Below are 15991 nucleotides of genomic sequence, written 5' to 3'. Positions count from 1 at the left end.
TTTATTATTGTCTTATTCTCTTTTTTTTTTCTCTCAACTTTCTCATAGTTAAACAACAACGGAAAAAGTGTTGAAAAATTGAAATATTTTTTAATAAAAAATAAATAACAAATAAAGTTATAATATTTGTCATTTTGATTTTGATTTTGAAGTATTTTAAATTTCTCACATAATTTTTTCATTAAATATTAAAACATTATAAAGATTAGGATTCTTTAATCAATGTAAATTTTAACATGAAATTAAAACAATAACTAGAATAAAAAATTAAAATTGTTTATTTTTAAAATTTGTAATTTTTTTATAATATTATGAGTTTTATTTCATTTTATATTATGTATCAATGAAGTATAATAAGTAATATTAGAAAAAATTACAAATCTAAAAAATGTAGATTTGCAATTTTTTTATGATATTAATTGTTTTATTTTATTATATGTTATATGTCAATGAAGTATAATAAATAATATTATAAAAATTTACAAATCTAGAAAATGTATTATAACTTTAATTTGTGATTTTATTTAATAATAGAAAAAGTGTTAAAAAATTTGAAAATATTTCTAGATGAAACGCAAATAACAAATAAAGTTATAATATTTGTGATTTTACTTTTGACTTTGAAGTATTTGAAATTTCTCACATATTTTTTTTTAGAAATTAAAATGTTATAAAGATTAAAATTCTTTAATCAATATAGATTTCAACATGAAATTAAAAAACAAGTAGAACAACAAATTAAAGTTGTTTCATTTTTTAGATTTGCAATTTTCTTGTAATATTAATTGTTTTATTTCATTATATGTTATATATCAATGAAGTATAACAAATAATATTACAAGAAATTGCAAACCTAGAAAATGTATTATAACTTTAATTTGCGATTTTATTTAATAATAAAAAAAGTGTTGAAAATTTGAAGATATTTCTAGATGAAAGGCAAATAACAAATAAAGTTTTAATATTTGTGATTTTGCTTTTGACTTTGAAGTACTTGAAATTTCTCACATATTTTTTTGGATATTAAAATATTTTAAAGATTAAAATTTTTTAATCAATATAGATTTCAACATGAAATTAAAAAACAAGTAGAACAACAAATTAAAGTTGTTTCATTTTTTAGATTTGCAATTTTCTTGTAATATTAATTGTTTTATTTCATTATATGTTATATATCAATGAAGTATAACAAATAATATTACAAGAAATTGCAAACCTAGAAAATGTATTATAACTTTAATTTATAATTTTATTTAATAATAGAAAAAGTGTTGAAAATTTGAAGATATTTCTAGATGAAAAGCAAATAACAAATAAAGTTATAATATTTGTGATTTTGCTTTTGACTTTGAAGTACTTGAAATTTCTCACATATATTTTATTTCGAAATTAAAATGTTATAAATATTAAAATTTTTTAATCAATATAGATTTTAACATGAAATTAAAAAATAAGTAAAACAATAAATTAAAATTGTTTCATTTTTTAGATTTGTAATTTTCTTGTAATATTAGTTGTTTTATTTAATTATATGTTATATGCCAATGAAGTATAACAAATAATATTACAAGAAATTGCAAATGTAGAAAATGTATTATAACTTTAATTTACAATTTTATTTAAAAATAGAAAAAGTGTTGAAAATTTGAAGATATTTCTAGATGAAAGGCAAATAACAAATAAAGTTATAATATTTATGATTTTGCTTTTGACTTTGAAGTACTTGAAATTTCTCACATATTTTTTTAGATATTAAAATGTTTTAAAGATTAAAATTTTTTAATCAATACATGAAATTAAAAAACAAGTAGAACAACAAATTAAAGTTGTTTCATTTTTTAGATTTGCAATTTTCTTGTAATATTAATTGTTTTATTTCATTATATGTTATATATCAATGAAGTATAACAAATAATATTACAAGAAATTGCAAACCTAGAAAATGTATTATAACTTTAATTTGCGATTTTATTTAATAATAAAAAAAAGTGTTGAAAATTTGAAGATATTTCTAGATGAAAGGCAAATAACAAATAAAGTTTTAATATTTGTGATTTTGCTTTTGACTTTGAAGTACTTAAAATTTCTCACATATTTTTTTAGATATTAAAATGTTTTAAAGATTAAAATTTTTTAATCAATATGAATTTCAACATAAAATTAAAAAACAAGTAGAACAACAAATTAAAGTTGTTTCATTTTTTAGATTTGCAATTTTCTTGTAATATTAATTGTTTTATTTCATTATATGTTATATATCAATGAAGTATAACAAATAATATTACAAGAAATTGCAAACCTAGAAAATGTATTATAACTTTAATTTATAATTTTATTTAATAATAGAAAAAGTGTTGAAAATTTGAAGATATTTCTAGATGAAAGGCAAATAACAAATAAAGTTATAATATTTGTGATTTTGCTTTTGACTTTGAAGTACTTGAAATTTCTCACATATATTTTATTTAGAAATTAAAATGTTATAAATATTAAAATTTTCTAATCAATATAGATTTTAACATGAAATTAAAAAATAAGTAAAACAATAAATTAAAATTGTTTCATTTTTTAGATTTGTAATTTTCTTGTAATATTAGTTGTTTTATTTCATTATATGTTATATGCCAATGAAGTATAACAAATAATATTACAAGAAATTGCAAATGTAAAAAATGTATTATAACTTTAATTTACAATTTTATTTAAAAATAGAAAAAGTGTTGAAAATTTGAAGATATTTCTAGATGAAAGGCAAATAACAAATAAAGTTATAATATTTATGATTTTGCTTTTGACTTTGAAGTACTTGAAATTTCTCACATATTTTTTTAGATATTAAAATGTTTTAAAGATTAAAATTTTTTAATCAATACATGAAATTAAAAAACAAGTAGAACAACAAATTAAAGTTGTTTCATTTTTTAGATTTGCAATTTTCTTGTAATATTAATTGTTTTATTTCATTATATGTTATATATCAATGAAGTATAACAAATAATATTACAAGAAATTGCAAACCTAGAAAATGTATTATAACTTTAATTTGCGATTTTATTTAATAATAAAAAAAGTGTTGAAAATTTGAAGATATTTCTAGATGAAAGGTGTAACACCCTAACCTTTAGCACGTCATGATCGTACCAAAAGTAAGGAGTTACTAATCTGTTCTCCTTATTTACTATTTAATATTGAGCCTTTAGGTCAATATCGCGTTTCAGTTTATAAGAAAATTTCAGAAAAAGATTTTAGTCATTAAAAATCACATAACAAAAAAATCTTCAAATAATAATAATCACATAATTACTAATAATAATAGATGCTATACGATTAAATTCAATGTAAAACTCAAATACAATACCTATCCCTCTGGATAAAATAAAAACCCTGAAGCAACAAGGACGAGGGAACTCTATAAAAACAACAGGAATCACAAGTAAATCTACTAATCGTCTGCAGCTTCTTACTGAATCTCCGAACCTGTGTCACTGAAAGGGTGGAAGATTTGGGGTGAGAACAAACCACACGTTCTCAGTAGGGAATGGGAATGCCGTAAAAGTAATGAATTTAATGCAAATAATTAACTTACTTAGTAAAACTATTTTGTTAAACCTTTTGGAAATACTTTTATTTCTACTTTAGATAAATAATTACTTTTCTTTAAATTTCTAAACTCAAAACAAATTTTAAATATAAAACTAGTCACATTTTCTGTTTTTCAGCCACATAGTTAATCCTCAGTTAAATGTCAACTCGTAATCACTTTAATACACTCACAAACAAATAATGCAAGCAAGAAATTCAATTCAATGTACAAGCAAGTCACAATAAGACAAACAATACAATCACAAAGTAATAAAACAAGCAAGCGCAATCAAATGCAAATGTGCAAACAACATGATGCATGTCTATCCCTAACGCAGGCCATGAGCTCATGTGTCGGTTGCCTACCCGCACCCGACATTACCCGGGCACAAGTTGTAACAACCACCCCTTCTAGAAACAAAATTTAAATTTCAAAGTTTGAAAATCGGTTAGGAGATAAGATTAAAATTTTGAAATTTTGGATAGGAACCTAGTAACCGCCCTTAGTTTGAAATTTGAAATATCCCAACCACCCCATCCCCAGACGTATATAAATAGGGGAGCACCCATAGGTAGAAAATCACTCCTCTCAATATCAATCCTCTCCCTTCTCTCTCTCTCTACAAAGAAATAGTATTCTGTGTGCAAACACAAGAGGCAGGCTCGAAGAAGCGTTAAGAAAAAAGAGTAGGGAATTATGCCTTTCTTACTTATGTTGGCATGTAGTATGTTTTACTTTGTTTTCTTCCATCCATGCATGGCTATCACCTTTCATGTATTTTATGGCATGAATTATTCTTTGCATCTACATTGAGCATGATTATCTATTTTGTCAATTATACCCTCTTGAAATCCATTAATATGTATCCCATATCTTTTCTATGTGTATTTACATGACCCTTTAATTACTACTCATTTTAGGTTGAGAGTACATGCCCCTTTATAATATTTTATTAAATCATTTAACATTCCCTAATTTTACTATGTGCCCTTATATGACCTTTGATACCGTTATCTTATTATTATTTTCTTCCATGTTATCATGACATTAATGCCTTCTCACTCACCTTTCATTCATGATGATCATGTCTCCCCACCATGCCATTCACATCTTCTTGAATCGTTATTATATGTCTCCGTATGATGTTATTTACTTTACCTATTTTGTGCTCTTTCATATAATTACGTTGTTAATATTCCCTTCGAGATTACATGCCCTCTTAAGATGCTTATTCAATATCCTATACTATTAAATTGATATTCCCTTAGGGCCAAGAGTATATGCTTTCTATGTCTTGTTCAACATATAGGTATATGTGTGATCTATTACATGGTTATATTATTATTTATAATATTTTAATTCAATTATTTAAATTACCCTATTCCATCGTATGCATCCATGTAATCTATTATACCATTATGTCATCATTATTCCTTTAAAGTCAAGAGTACATGCTTTCCCAAAATATTTTAATTAAAGATTTAATCCCATGTGCATCTATGTGATCTTTTCTATCATTATTCCTTTAAAGTCAAGAGTACATGGTTTCCCAAATATTTTAATTAACGATTTAATCCTATGTGCATCTATGTAATCTTTTCTATCATTATTCCTTTAAAGTCAAGAGTACATGTTTTCCCAAATATTTTATTCAAGGATTTAATCCTAAGTGCATCTATGTGATCTTTTCTATCATTATCCCTTTAAAGTCAAGAGTACATGTTTTCCTTTAAAATATTTAATATTCCTATTACGTGCACTTATATGATTTTTTCCTTGTGTGCGCTTAAAACAACCTAAATGTAAATTGAACTGAGGGAATGATCCTTCGGTAAGGGAAGGTGACCCCCAAAGACAAGATATCGATATGATCCTTCGGTAAGGGAAGGTGATCGAAAAACATTTGGGATAAGGACCTTCGGTAAGGGAAGGGGACTATCCCATCAATTTTATATAATAATATATCTTTTTATATGATTCTCTTCTTGTGTATGTCTAAATAACCTTGAGTGTAAATTAAACTGAGGGAATGATCCTTCGGTAAGGGAAGGTGACCCCCAAAGACAAGATATCGATATGATCCTTCGGTAAGGGAAGGTGATCGATCGAGATGATCCTTCGGTAAGGGAAGGTGATCGCCAAAACGTTTGGGATAAGAACCTTCGGTAAGGGAAGGGGACTCCCACTTATAACGGTTTGAGCTCAATACCCTCCAGATAAGTTATAAATTAAGAAAGAAAGAAGACACGAATGAAAGCTTAAGTTCCATGTTTTCCTTAGATTTAATTATGATTACGTTGATGATTATCCTTCTATTTTCCTATATGTTTTCCCTTTCTTTTAAACACATGTTTTACAAAAAAAAGAAGATGCATATTACATGCCATGTTATACGCTTTTTTTTTTTAAAATCCCGCACGTGGGCTGGAGATGGATATGGAGGTGTTGCATAGCACTCCTACTGAGACGCTAGGTTCTCACTCCCTTTCTTTTCCCATACTGTCTCCAGAGGAACATGGCACAGCGGATAGAGACGACGCAGTGCCCCCCGAGGGTAACTTCTGAGTATGACCCCTCAAAGCACGCGTGGGTAGTTGCGACCACTACTACCGTGCTCCAGACTATCTACTTAGGTCGAGATCCCGTGGAAGAAGAATCCCAGCTGCCCGTCATAACCTTCCTAGACAGGAATGCTTCAACATCTAGAAAGCGGTCACCTAAGGTGGTACACCTCGAGTCCGACTCCGAAGCCGAGGAAGAGAAATCCGACGACCCTGGCCAGAAGGAAGACACCATGGAGGAGGATCCAGAGGAGGAGTTGAACCCTTGCGGAAGTCCAAGGGTGGAATACGTACCCTATTCCCCCACTTCGGCACCCCGTCGAGTTTTGGTCCATCCCACGCAACGAAACCGGGTCATCACTGCGCGAAAGGGGGTTGGAGGGAGACCCCTGGTACCTCGATTCACGAATAACTAAAGACTCCTGGCCGAGGATAGGATATGATGCAAGTAGGGGAGCCTCTTCAACGAAATTAGTTAGGACGTATTAGTTTCTTTCCTTTGTTTAATTACCTCTAAGCATTTTATTTTAAACCATACTCATGGATAAGTTTATTGTTTATTACCATTTTAGTACTGCTTGTTTTCCTCTTCACGCGTACTTCCTTCCTTCCTTGCATAACGATTAAGTCATTCCTTTTTGATTCAAGTGTGGCCCCTTATTCTGAAAACCCCCACGATAGTATAAGAACTTAGGGTGTTACATTATTGGTATCAGAGCAAAGTCGATCCTAGGAGGTATGACTAATGAAACCTCTTCCTATGGTTATCCATAAACAGGGGACCTATGGCAAGTCGTGGACGCCCGCGTGGAACGAGCTCGAGCTCCTCAACCCTAGCAAAGCACATGAAGGAGATGGCCAAGGCAATGAAGGAGCAGGCCCAAGCCACTACTCTGATGGCTCAACAACTGTCCACTGGGGACAGGGACCCCAATACTCCCAGACTGGAGGAAGGACAAACCCGTACGACTTTTGCTGACTTCAAGAAGATTGGTCCGCCTAAATTTCGTGGGGCCCTCGACCCTGATAAGGCAGAGGAATGGCTGACAGAAATGGAGAAAGTATTCACAATTTTTCCATGCACGGAGGTGCAGCAAGTGAATTACGCTACCTTCATGCTCAAAGCTGATGCCGAATTCTGGTGGGAAGGAGCAAGACGATTGTTGGAGGATGCGGGAACAGATATCAGCTGGGCCACCTTCAAGGAAGCTTTCTACAAGAAGTACTTCCCCCTTTCTGTTCGAGAGTCCAAGGAGATGGAGTTCCTTCAGCTGAAGCAAGATAGGATGAGTATTGCCGAATACACAGAGAGGTTCGAGAGGCTCTGCAAATTTTCCGCAATGTATAAGGCTAATCCAGATGAAAAGTGGAAATGTATGAAGTATCAAGGAGGGCTCAGGGCAGAGATCCTACCCGCAATAGCCCCACTGGAAATCCGGGAGTTCTCCTCCCTTGTTAGCAAGTGCCAGGTGATCGAAGAATGCACCAAGAAACTAGCGTCAGAAAGAAGCGAGGCTTTCAAGAAAAGGCAGCTAAATCAAGGATCTTCTCAGCAGCTGTCGCAGAAGAAGGCCTTTCTTGGAAGACCTACAGGAAGGCAATCTCAACAGGGCACAAACCGCCAGAAACCTCCCACCGAACTCAAGGAATGTGCCTCGTGTGGAAAGCAACATAGGGGCAGGTGCCTGGCCGGACAAAATGTCTGCTTCCGGTGCTTCCAGCCAGGACATATCGCCAGGGAATGTCCAGCAGTTCCCCCACCCCCTGCCAATGCACCCCAACGTCAAGGACGAGTCTTTGCCCTCAGCAGCGAGGAAGCCCACCAGTCAGAAGATCGAATCGAGGGTAAGTGCATAATTAATGGAGCTCCTTTAACTATCCTATACGATACTGGTGCTTCTCATTCATTTATATCTCTCTCTGCTACTAGTAGAATCAGTTTATGCATGACCAAATTACCATATGTCCTACTAGTAACCACCCCAGCCGGTAAGAGTGTCGAAACTCAGCAGGTTTGCCAGAGGGTTCGCATCCTCATTTCAGATAGATCATACTTTGTTGACCTAGTATGCCTCCCTTTAGTAGGATTAGACATCATCCTAGGAATGGATTGGCTCAACAAAAACCGCGTCTTGTTAGATTGTTTTGAGAGAAAAGTCATCTTCCCTTCCCAACCCACACGAGACACACGTGATCTTCCAAGATCCTCCGAAGACACACGTACGAGGCAAGGATATGCCTTGCTAAATTCGGTAAAAATAGATTCCCATCAGGAGTTCTGTGAGATACCAGTAGTACAAGACTTTTCAGATGTCTTTCCCGAAGATATACCCTCGCTTCCCCCAACACGAGAGGTTGAGTTCTCCATAGAACTGATGCCTGGGACAGGGCCAATCTCCGTAGCCCCTTACCGAATGGCTCCGTTGGAACTCACTGAACTGAAGAACCAACTAGAGGAGCTGCTGCAAAAAGGATTCATCCGACCAAGTGCCTCTCCCTGGGGAGCTCCGGTATTGTTTGTGAAGAAAAAGGACGGCAGCATGCGTCTCTGCGTGGACTATAGGCAACTCAACAAAATCACGGTGAAGAACAAGTATCCCCTCCCAAGAATAGATGACTTAATGGACCAACTACAAGGTGCAACAGTATTCTCAAAAATCGATCTGAGATCAGGGTATCATCAAATAAGGGTAAGAGAGAAAGACATTCCAAAGACAGCATTTCGAACGAGATACGGGCACTACGAGTTCACAGTAATGTCTTTTGGGTTGACCAATGCCCCCGCCGTCTTTATGGACTACATGAATAGGATTTTTCGACCTTACCTCGACAGTTTCGTGGTAGTATTCATAGATGATATCTTGATTTTCTCCAAGACAGAAGAAGAACACAGGGAGCACTTGCGTGTAATACTGGGAACCCTTCGAGAGAAGAAGTTGTACGCAAAACTATCCAAGTGTGAGTTTTGGATGAAGGAGGTACAATTCCTTGGACACATGGTTTCCGGCAACGGAATATCAGTGGATCCCAGTAAGATAGACTCGGTACTAAACTGGGAAAGGCCGACGTCAGTCACAGAAATAAGGAGTTTTTTAGGATTGGCGGGCTACTATAGAAGGTTCATAAGAGGGTTTTCTCAACTAGCCCTGCCGTTAACCCGTTTAACCAGGAAGGATACCCCGTTCACTTGGACGCCAGACTGCGAAAGAAGCTTCCAAGAGTTAAAGTGTCGTTTGACATCCGCCCCAGTACTAGCCTTACCTAACCCCGACATGGCCTTCGAAGTTTACTGTGACGCCTCAGGACAAGGATTGGGTTGCGTACTAATGCAATGCAAAAAGGTAGTGGCGTATGCGTCAAGACAACTGAAGACCCACGAAGCCAACTATCCAACTCACGACCTTGAACTAGCTGCGATAGTATTTGCACTGAAGACATGGAGGCATCATTTGTACGGAGTTGGATTTCAAGTATTCTCCGATCATAAGAGCTTAAAGTACCTGTTCGACCAGAAGGAACTCAACATGCGACAAAGGAGGTGGATGGAGTTTCTTAAAGATTATGACTTTGTTCTAAATTACCACCCAGGAAAGGCTAACTTGGTGGCTGATGCTCTGAGTCGGAAGGTACTCAAGGCATCATGGCTGATGATAAAAGAGGCAGAGTTGATAAAGAATTTCAGAGACATGAACCTACAAGTCACCCTCGCTCCAAAAAGCATACGTCTGAACCACCTAACAGTGGCAAGTCAATTCAAAGAACAAATAACCAAGGCGCAAAGTTCCGATCCCGATTTTCAAGAAACCCTGCGCCTTGTCAAAGAAGGAAAATTGAAAGGCTTCACCGAAGGAGAGGACAAGGTGTGGAGATACCAAGGTCGAATCTGTGTCCCAAAGGAAGGCGATCTTCAAAGCAAGATTGCGGAAGAAGCCCACAAAGGAGATTTTACCATTCATCCTGGCATGACAAAGATGTACCATGATTTGAAAAAGATGTTCTGGTGGCCAAGGATGAAAAAGGATTTAGCTACGGTCGTGAATAAATGTCTGGTTTGTCAGAAGGTAAAAATTGAACATCAGAAACCATCAGGGGTATTGCAACCCCTTGGCATCCCAGAGTGGAAATGGGAGGACATATCGATGGATTTCGTCATGGGACTACCTCGTACTCAAACAGGGCGTGACGCTATATGGGTCATCGTGGACCGACTTACAAAGACTGCCCACTTTCTACCAGTCAAGGCGACCGACTCATTGGAAAGACTAGCCACGCTATATATCAAAGAGATCGTGAGGTTACATGGGGTACCAACAACCATAGTCTCGGACAGAGACCCAAGATTTACCTCGAGGTTTTGGAACGCACTGCAGAAGGCATTCGGGACAAAATTGTGCCTGAGCACATCATACCACCCGCAAACAGATGGACAAACGGAGAGAACCATCCAGACGTTGGAAGACATGTTACGAGCTTGTGTCCTGGACAGACCAGGAAAGTGGGAGAGTCACCTACCACTGATCGAGTTTGCTTATAACAACAGTTACCATGGTAGCATCGGGATGGCACCATATGAGGCACTGTACGGGCGAAGATGCCAATCTCCTTTATGTTGGTACGGACCAGAAGATAAAGGCTACTTAGGACCGGAGTTAGTAAGACAGACCACAGAAGATATCAAGAGGATAAGAGAAAGAATACGCACCGCCCAAAGTCGACAAAAGAGTTATGCAGATCAACGAAGAAAACCCCTCGAATTTCAGGAAGGCGATCACGTATTCCTAAAAATCACCCCCACCACCGGGGTAGGGAGGGCTCTCAAGGTACGAAAACTAAGCCCCCGGTACCTGGGTCCATTCCAAATCCTCCGGCGTATAGGAAAGTCGGCATACCAGCTTGCCCTACCACCAAATCTATCAAGACTACACAACGTGTTCCACGTGTCCCAACTCCGAAAATACCAGCACGATCCAAGCCATGTGTTGCAGCAAGAGGAAGTAACACTCAAAGACGACCTGACTTTTGAACTACCAGCCATGGAGATTGTAGACAGAAGCATGAAGCAACTAAGGAGCAAGACGATACAACTGGTAAAAGTGGCATGGGGTAGCGGCAATTCCAGAGACTACACATGGGAAAAAGAGGCAGACATGAGACAGAAGTTCCCAAATTTGTTTACAGGTAACAATCATGGTGAGGATTTCCTTTTCTCCCCAACAATAAAAAATTTCAGTAAGGCCCCTAAGTTAATTAAGATGACCCGTATCGACCAAGTTCAGACATGGAATTTGGGGACAAATTCTTTTCTTACGGGGGTGATAATGTAACAACCACCCCTTCTAGAAACAAAATTTAAATTTCAAAGTTTGAAAATCGGTTAGGAGATAAGATTAAAATTTTGAAATTTTGGATAGGAACCTAGTAACCGCCCTTAGTTTGAAATTTGAAATATCCCAACCACCCCATCCCCAGACGTATATAAATAGGGGAGCACCCATAGGTAGAAAATCACTCCTCTCAATATCAATCCTCTCCCTTCTCTCTCTCTCTACAAAGAAATAGTATTCTGTGTGCAAACACAAGAGGCAGGCTCGAAGAAGCGTTAAGAAAAAAGAGTAGGGAATTATGCCTTTCTTACTTATGTTGGCATGTAGTATGTTTTACTTTGTTTTCTTCCATCCATGCATGGCTATCACCTTTCATGTATTTTATGGCATGAATTATTCTTTGCATCTACATTGAGCATGATTATCTATTTTGTCAATTATACCCTCTTGAAATCCATTAATATGTATCCCATATCTTTTCTATGTGTATTTACATGACCCTTTAATTACTACTCATTTTAGGTTGAGAGTACATGCCCCTTTATAATATTTTATTAAATCATTTAACATTCCCTAATTTTACTATGTGCCCTTATATGACCTTTGATACCGTTATCTTATTATTATTTTCTTCCATGTTATCATGACATTAATGCCTTCTCACTCACCTTTCATTCATGATGATCATGTCTCCCCACCATGCCATTCACATCTTCTTGAATCGTTATTATATGTCTCCGTATGATGTTATTTACTTTACCTATTTTGTGCTCTTTCATATAATTACGTTGTTAATATTCCCTTCGAGATTACATGCCCTCTTAAGATGCTTATTCAATATCCTATACTATTAAATTGATATTCCCTTAGGGCCAAGAGTATATGCTTTCTATGTCTTGTTCAACATATAGGTATATGTGTGATCTATTACATGGTTATATTATTATTTATAATATTTTAATTCAATTATTTAAATTACCCTATTCCATCGTATGCATCCATGTAATCTATTATACCATTATGTCATCATTATTCCTTTAAAGTCAAGAGTACATGCTTTCCCAAAATATTTTAATTAAAGATTTAATCCCATGTGCATCTATGTGATCTTTTCTATCATTATTCCTTTAAAGTCAAGAGTACATGGTTTCCCAAATATTTTAATTAACGATTTAATCCTATGTGCATCTATGTAATCTTTTCTATCATTATTCCTTTAAAGTCAAGAGTACATGTTTTCCCAAATATTTTATTCAAGGATTTAATCCTAAGTGCATCTATGTGATCTTTTCTATCATTATCCCTTTAAAGTCAAGAGTACATGTTTTCCTTTAAAATATTTAATATTCCTATTACGTGCACTTATATGATTTTTTCCTTGTGTGCGCTTAAAACAACCTAAATGTAAATTGAACTGAGGGAATGATCCTTCGGTAAGGGAAGGTGACCCCCAAAGACAAGATATCGATATGATCCTTCGGTAAGGGAAGGTGATCGAAAAACATTTGGGATAAGGACCTTCGGTAAGGGAAGGGGACTATCCCATCAATTTTATATAATAATATATCTTTTTATATGATTCTCTTCTTGTGTATGTCTAAATAACCTTGAGTGTAAATTAAACTGAGGGAATGATCCTTCGGTAAGGGAAGGTGACCCCCAAAGACAAGATATCGATATGATCCTTCGGTAAGGGAAGATGATCGATCGAGATGATCCTTCGGTAAGGGAAGGTGATCGCCAAAACGTTTGGGATAAGAACCTTCGGTAAGGGAAGGGGACTCCCACTTATAACGGTTTGAGCTCAATACCCTCCAGATAAGTTATAAATTAAGAAAGAAAGAAGACACGAATGAAAGCTTAAGTTCCATGTTTTCCTTAGATTTAATTATGATTACGTTGATGATTATCCTTCTATTTTCCTATATGTTTTCCCTTTCTTTTAAACACATGTTTTACAAAAAAAAGAAGATGCATATTACATGCCATGTTATACGCTTTTTTTTTTAAAATCCCGCACGTGGGCTGGAGATGGATATGGAGGTGTTGCATAGCACTCCTACTGAGACGCTAGGTTCTCACTCCCTTTCTTTTCCCATACTGTCTCCAGAGGAACATGGCACAGCGGATAGAGACGACGCAGTGCCCCCCGAGGGTAACTTCTGAGTATGACCCCTCAAAGCACGCGTGGGTAGTTGCGACCACTACTACCGTGCTCCAGACTATCTACTTAGGTCGAGATCCCGTGGAAGAAGAATCCCAGCTGCCCGTCATAACCTTCCTAGACAGGAATGCTTCAACATCTAGAAAGCGGTCACCTAAGGTGGTACACCTCGAGTCCGACTCCGAAGCCGAGGAAGAGAAATCCGACGACCCTGGCCAGAAGGAAGACACCATGGAGGAGGATCCAGAGGAGGAGTTGAACCCTTGCGGAAGTCCAAGGGTGGAATACGTACCCTATTCCCCCACTTCGGCACCCCGTCGAGTTTTGGTCCATCCCACGCAACGAAACCGGGTCATCACTGCGCGAAAGGGGGTTGGAGGGAGACCCCTGGTACCTCGATTCACGAATAACTAAAGACTCCTGGCCGAGGATAGGATATGATGCAAGTAGGGGAGCCTCTTCAACGAAATTAGTTAGGACGTATTAGTTTCTTTCCTTTGTTTAATTACCTCTAAGCATTTTATTTTAAACCATACTCATGGATAAGTTTATTGTTTATTACCGTTTTAGTACTGCTTGTTTTCCTCTTCACGCGTACTTCCTTCCTTCCTTGCATAACGATTAAGTCATTCCTTTTTGATTCAAGTGTGGCCCCTTATTCTGAAAACCCCCACGATAGTATAAGAACTTAGGGTGTTACACAAGTCCCAGATATGGCTTTCCAGATGCATCAGTGTGCTTATAAGTCGTACGGCCAGGCCGCATCAGTGTGACTTTAAGTCGTACGGCTAGGCCGCATCAGTGTGACTTTCCAAATCAATAAGCGTACATCTGAAAAACAGTTCTCAGTGTGTGGGCGTCCCCACTTTACATTTGGCACTAAGGCCCAAACAATGTCACATCTGCTCTCTTGTGGCAGACACTTCATTAATTAATATATTCTTTAAATCCTTGTTCTCTGCTCTCCTGTGGCAGAGATTTCTTTTCTTAATAAACCGAGCTCAAATCTTTACTTAAAACAAAATCTCTCCTTAAAAGATTGTGTTTAAAACATTATATTTTTCTTAATAAGTCAAACTTTAAAATAGAATAAACCTTTTCTTAACTAAATATATTTTAAATAATTTAATTTTCCAAAACCAAATCTTTTAAAATAACTTTTCAAATAAAACCTCAGATTTCATAAAATTTCGGTGGCATTTTCTCTAAAATTCGGTCTAAACCACCCTTATGGGTTCCCTATTCCTCAACAATTTACCAGCCTTTTTCTCAACAATTCTCAAATCAGCAAAATTCTTAATAATCAGAAAACAGTCACATTCACAGCAATAATCCATACTCAATAACATTACTATTATATATATATATATATATATATATATATATATATATTTGCAATTATTCAATTAATCTTGTAGGCATTCTAAATTAAAAACGTTTATCTTTAAAAATAAATCCCCTACCTTCGTACGTAATCGAAATACTCAAAATTTCGGAGAAACTTTCTGACCAAGCTGCTGAAAGGAAAAACGTCCGGAATCCTCCGTGCCTCGTAGAACTCCAGTTGGCCAAGCTCAAGGGGTAGGAGAGCTACGTCACCGTAGACTTCTACCGGACAAAAATAACGCCAATACATAAAGGAGGAAGATACGAACACTTTTACCGGATTAGATTTTTTTATTAGAGTTACAGATCTCAAAAAATCGAAGCCGAAAGATCAAAGGAAGTCATGGTTTCTCCCTCACCCACGGTCTCTCTCTCGGCCTTTCTTTCTTTTCTTGCTTCGGTTAGAATGAAATGAAATTAACTAAAGGCTAAATGGCAAAGAATATTGGTTTGTGGTGGCTAAGGCATTTAGGTGTCACTAATCTTATATATATATATTGCAAACAAGCCACGTTTACTTCTTCTTTTGTACACTTGGAACCTTGACCAAGTGAATGAGATAATGGGAAGAATATATAATGACATTCCATGTTTAAAATAAATATTGGCTAGGTGTCAAGGTTAATAAATAAAAGAAAGCATGTGTTATTATTATATATATACATATGCATAGTAAATCAAGTTCCATTTCCTTTCTTTGGTTCCTTTGAAGGCTACGTTAGGTACCTTCCAATAATAATAATAATAATAATAATAATAATAATAATAAATTTTGTCTAATCAAAATAATTTTTTTTTGATAAATAATTTAAAATAATAGAATAAGTCATAATTAAATTAAATTTTATTTTTAAATTCAAAGCGTAAAATTTAATTTTAAAAACTCGGGTGTTATAAAAGGCAAATAACAAATAAAGTTTTAATATTTGTCATTTTGTTTTTGACTTTGAAGTACTTGAAATTTCTCACATAT

At 35.5% G+C, this 15991-nt stretch overlaps 1 long non-coding RNA gene across 1 annotated transcript; it reads right to left on the bottom strand.

Moving 5' to 3' along the window:
- Nucleotides 1-3230: 3230 nt before the first annotated feature.
- Nucleotides 3231-15465, bottom strand: LOC140176476 (uncharacterized). Its single transcript, XR_011868078.1, has 2 exons — nucleotides 15096-15465; nucleotides 3231-3485 (listed from the first exon to the last, which is right to left on the bottom strand). It is a non-coding gene; the product is annotated as an uncharacterized lncRNA (long non-coding RNA).
- Nucleotides 15466-15991: the final 526 nt, after the last annotated feature.

This window comes from Arachis hypogaea, chromosome 11, assembly GCF_003086295.3.
Source record: "Arachis hypogaea cultivar Tifrunner chromosome 11, arahy.Tifrunner.gnm2.J5K5, whole genome shotgun sequence".
NCBI classification, from domain to species: Eukaryota; Viridiplantae; Streptophyta; class Magnoliopsida; order Fabales; family Fabaceae; genus Arachis; species Arachis hypogaea.
This window is presented reverse-complemented; position numbering and strand designations above follow the sequence as displayed.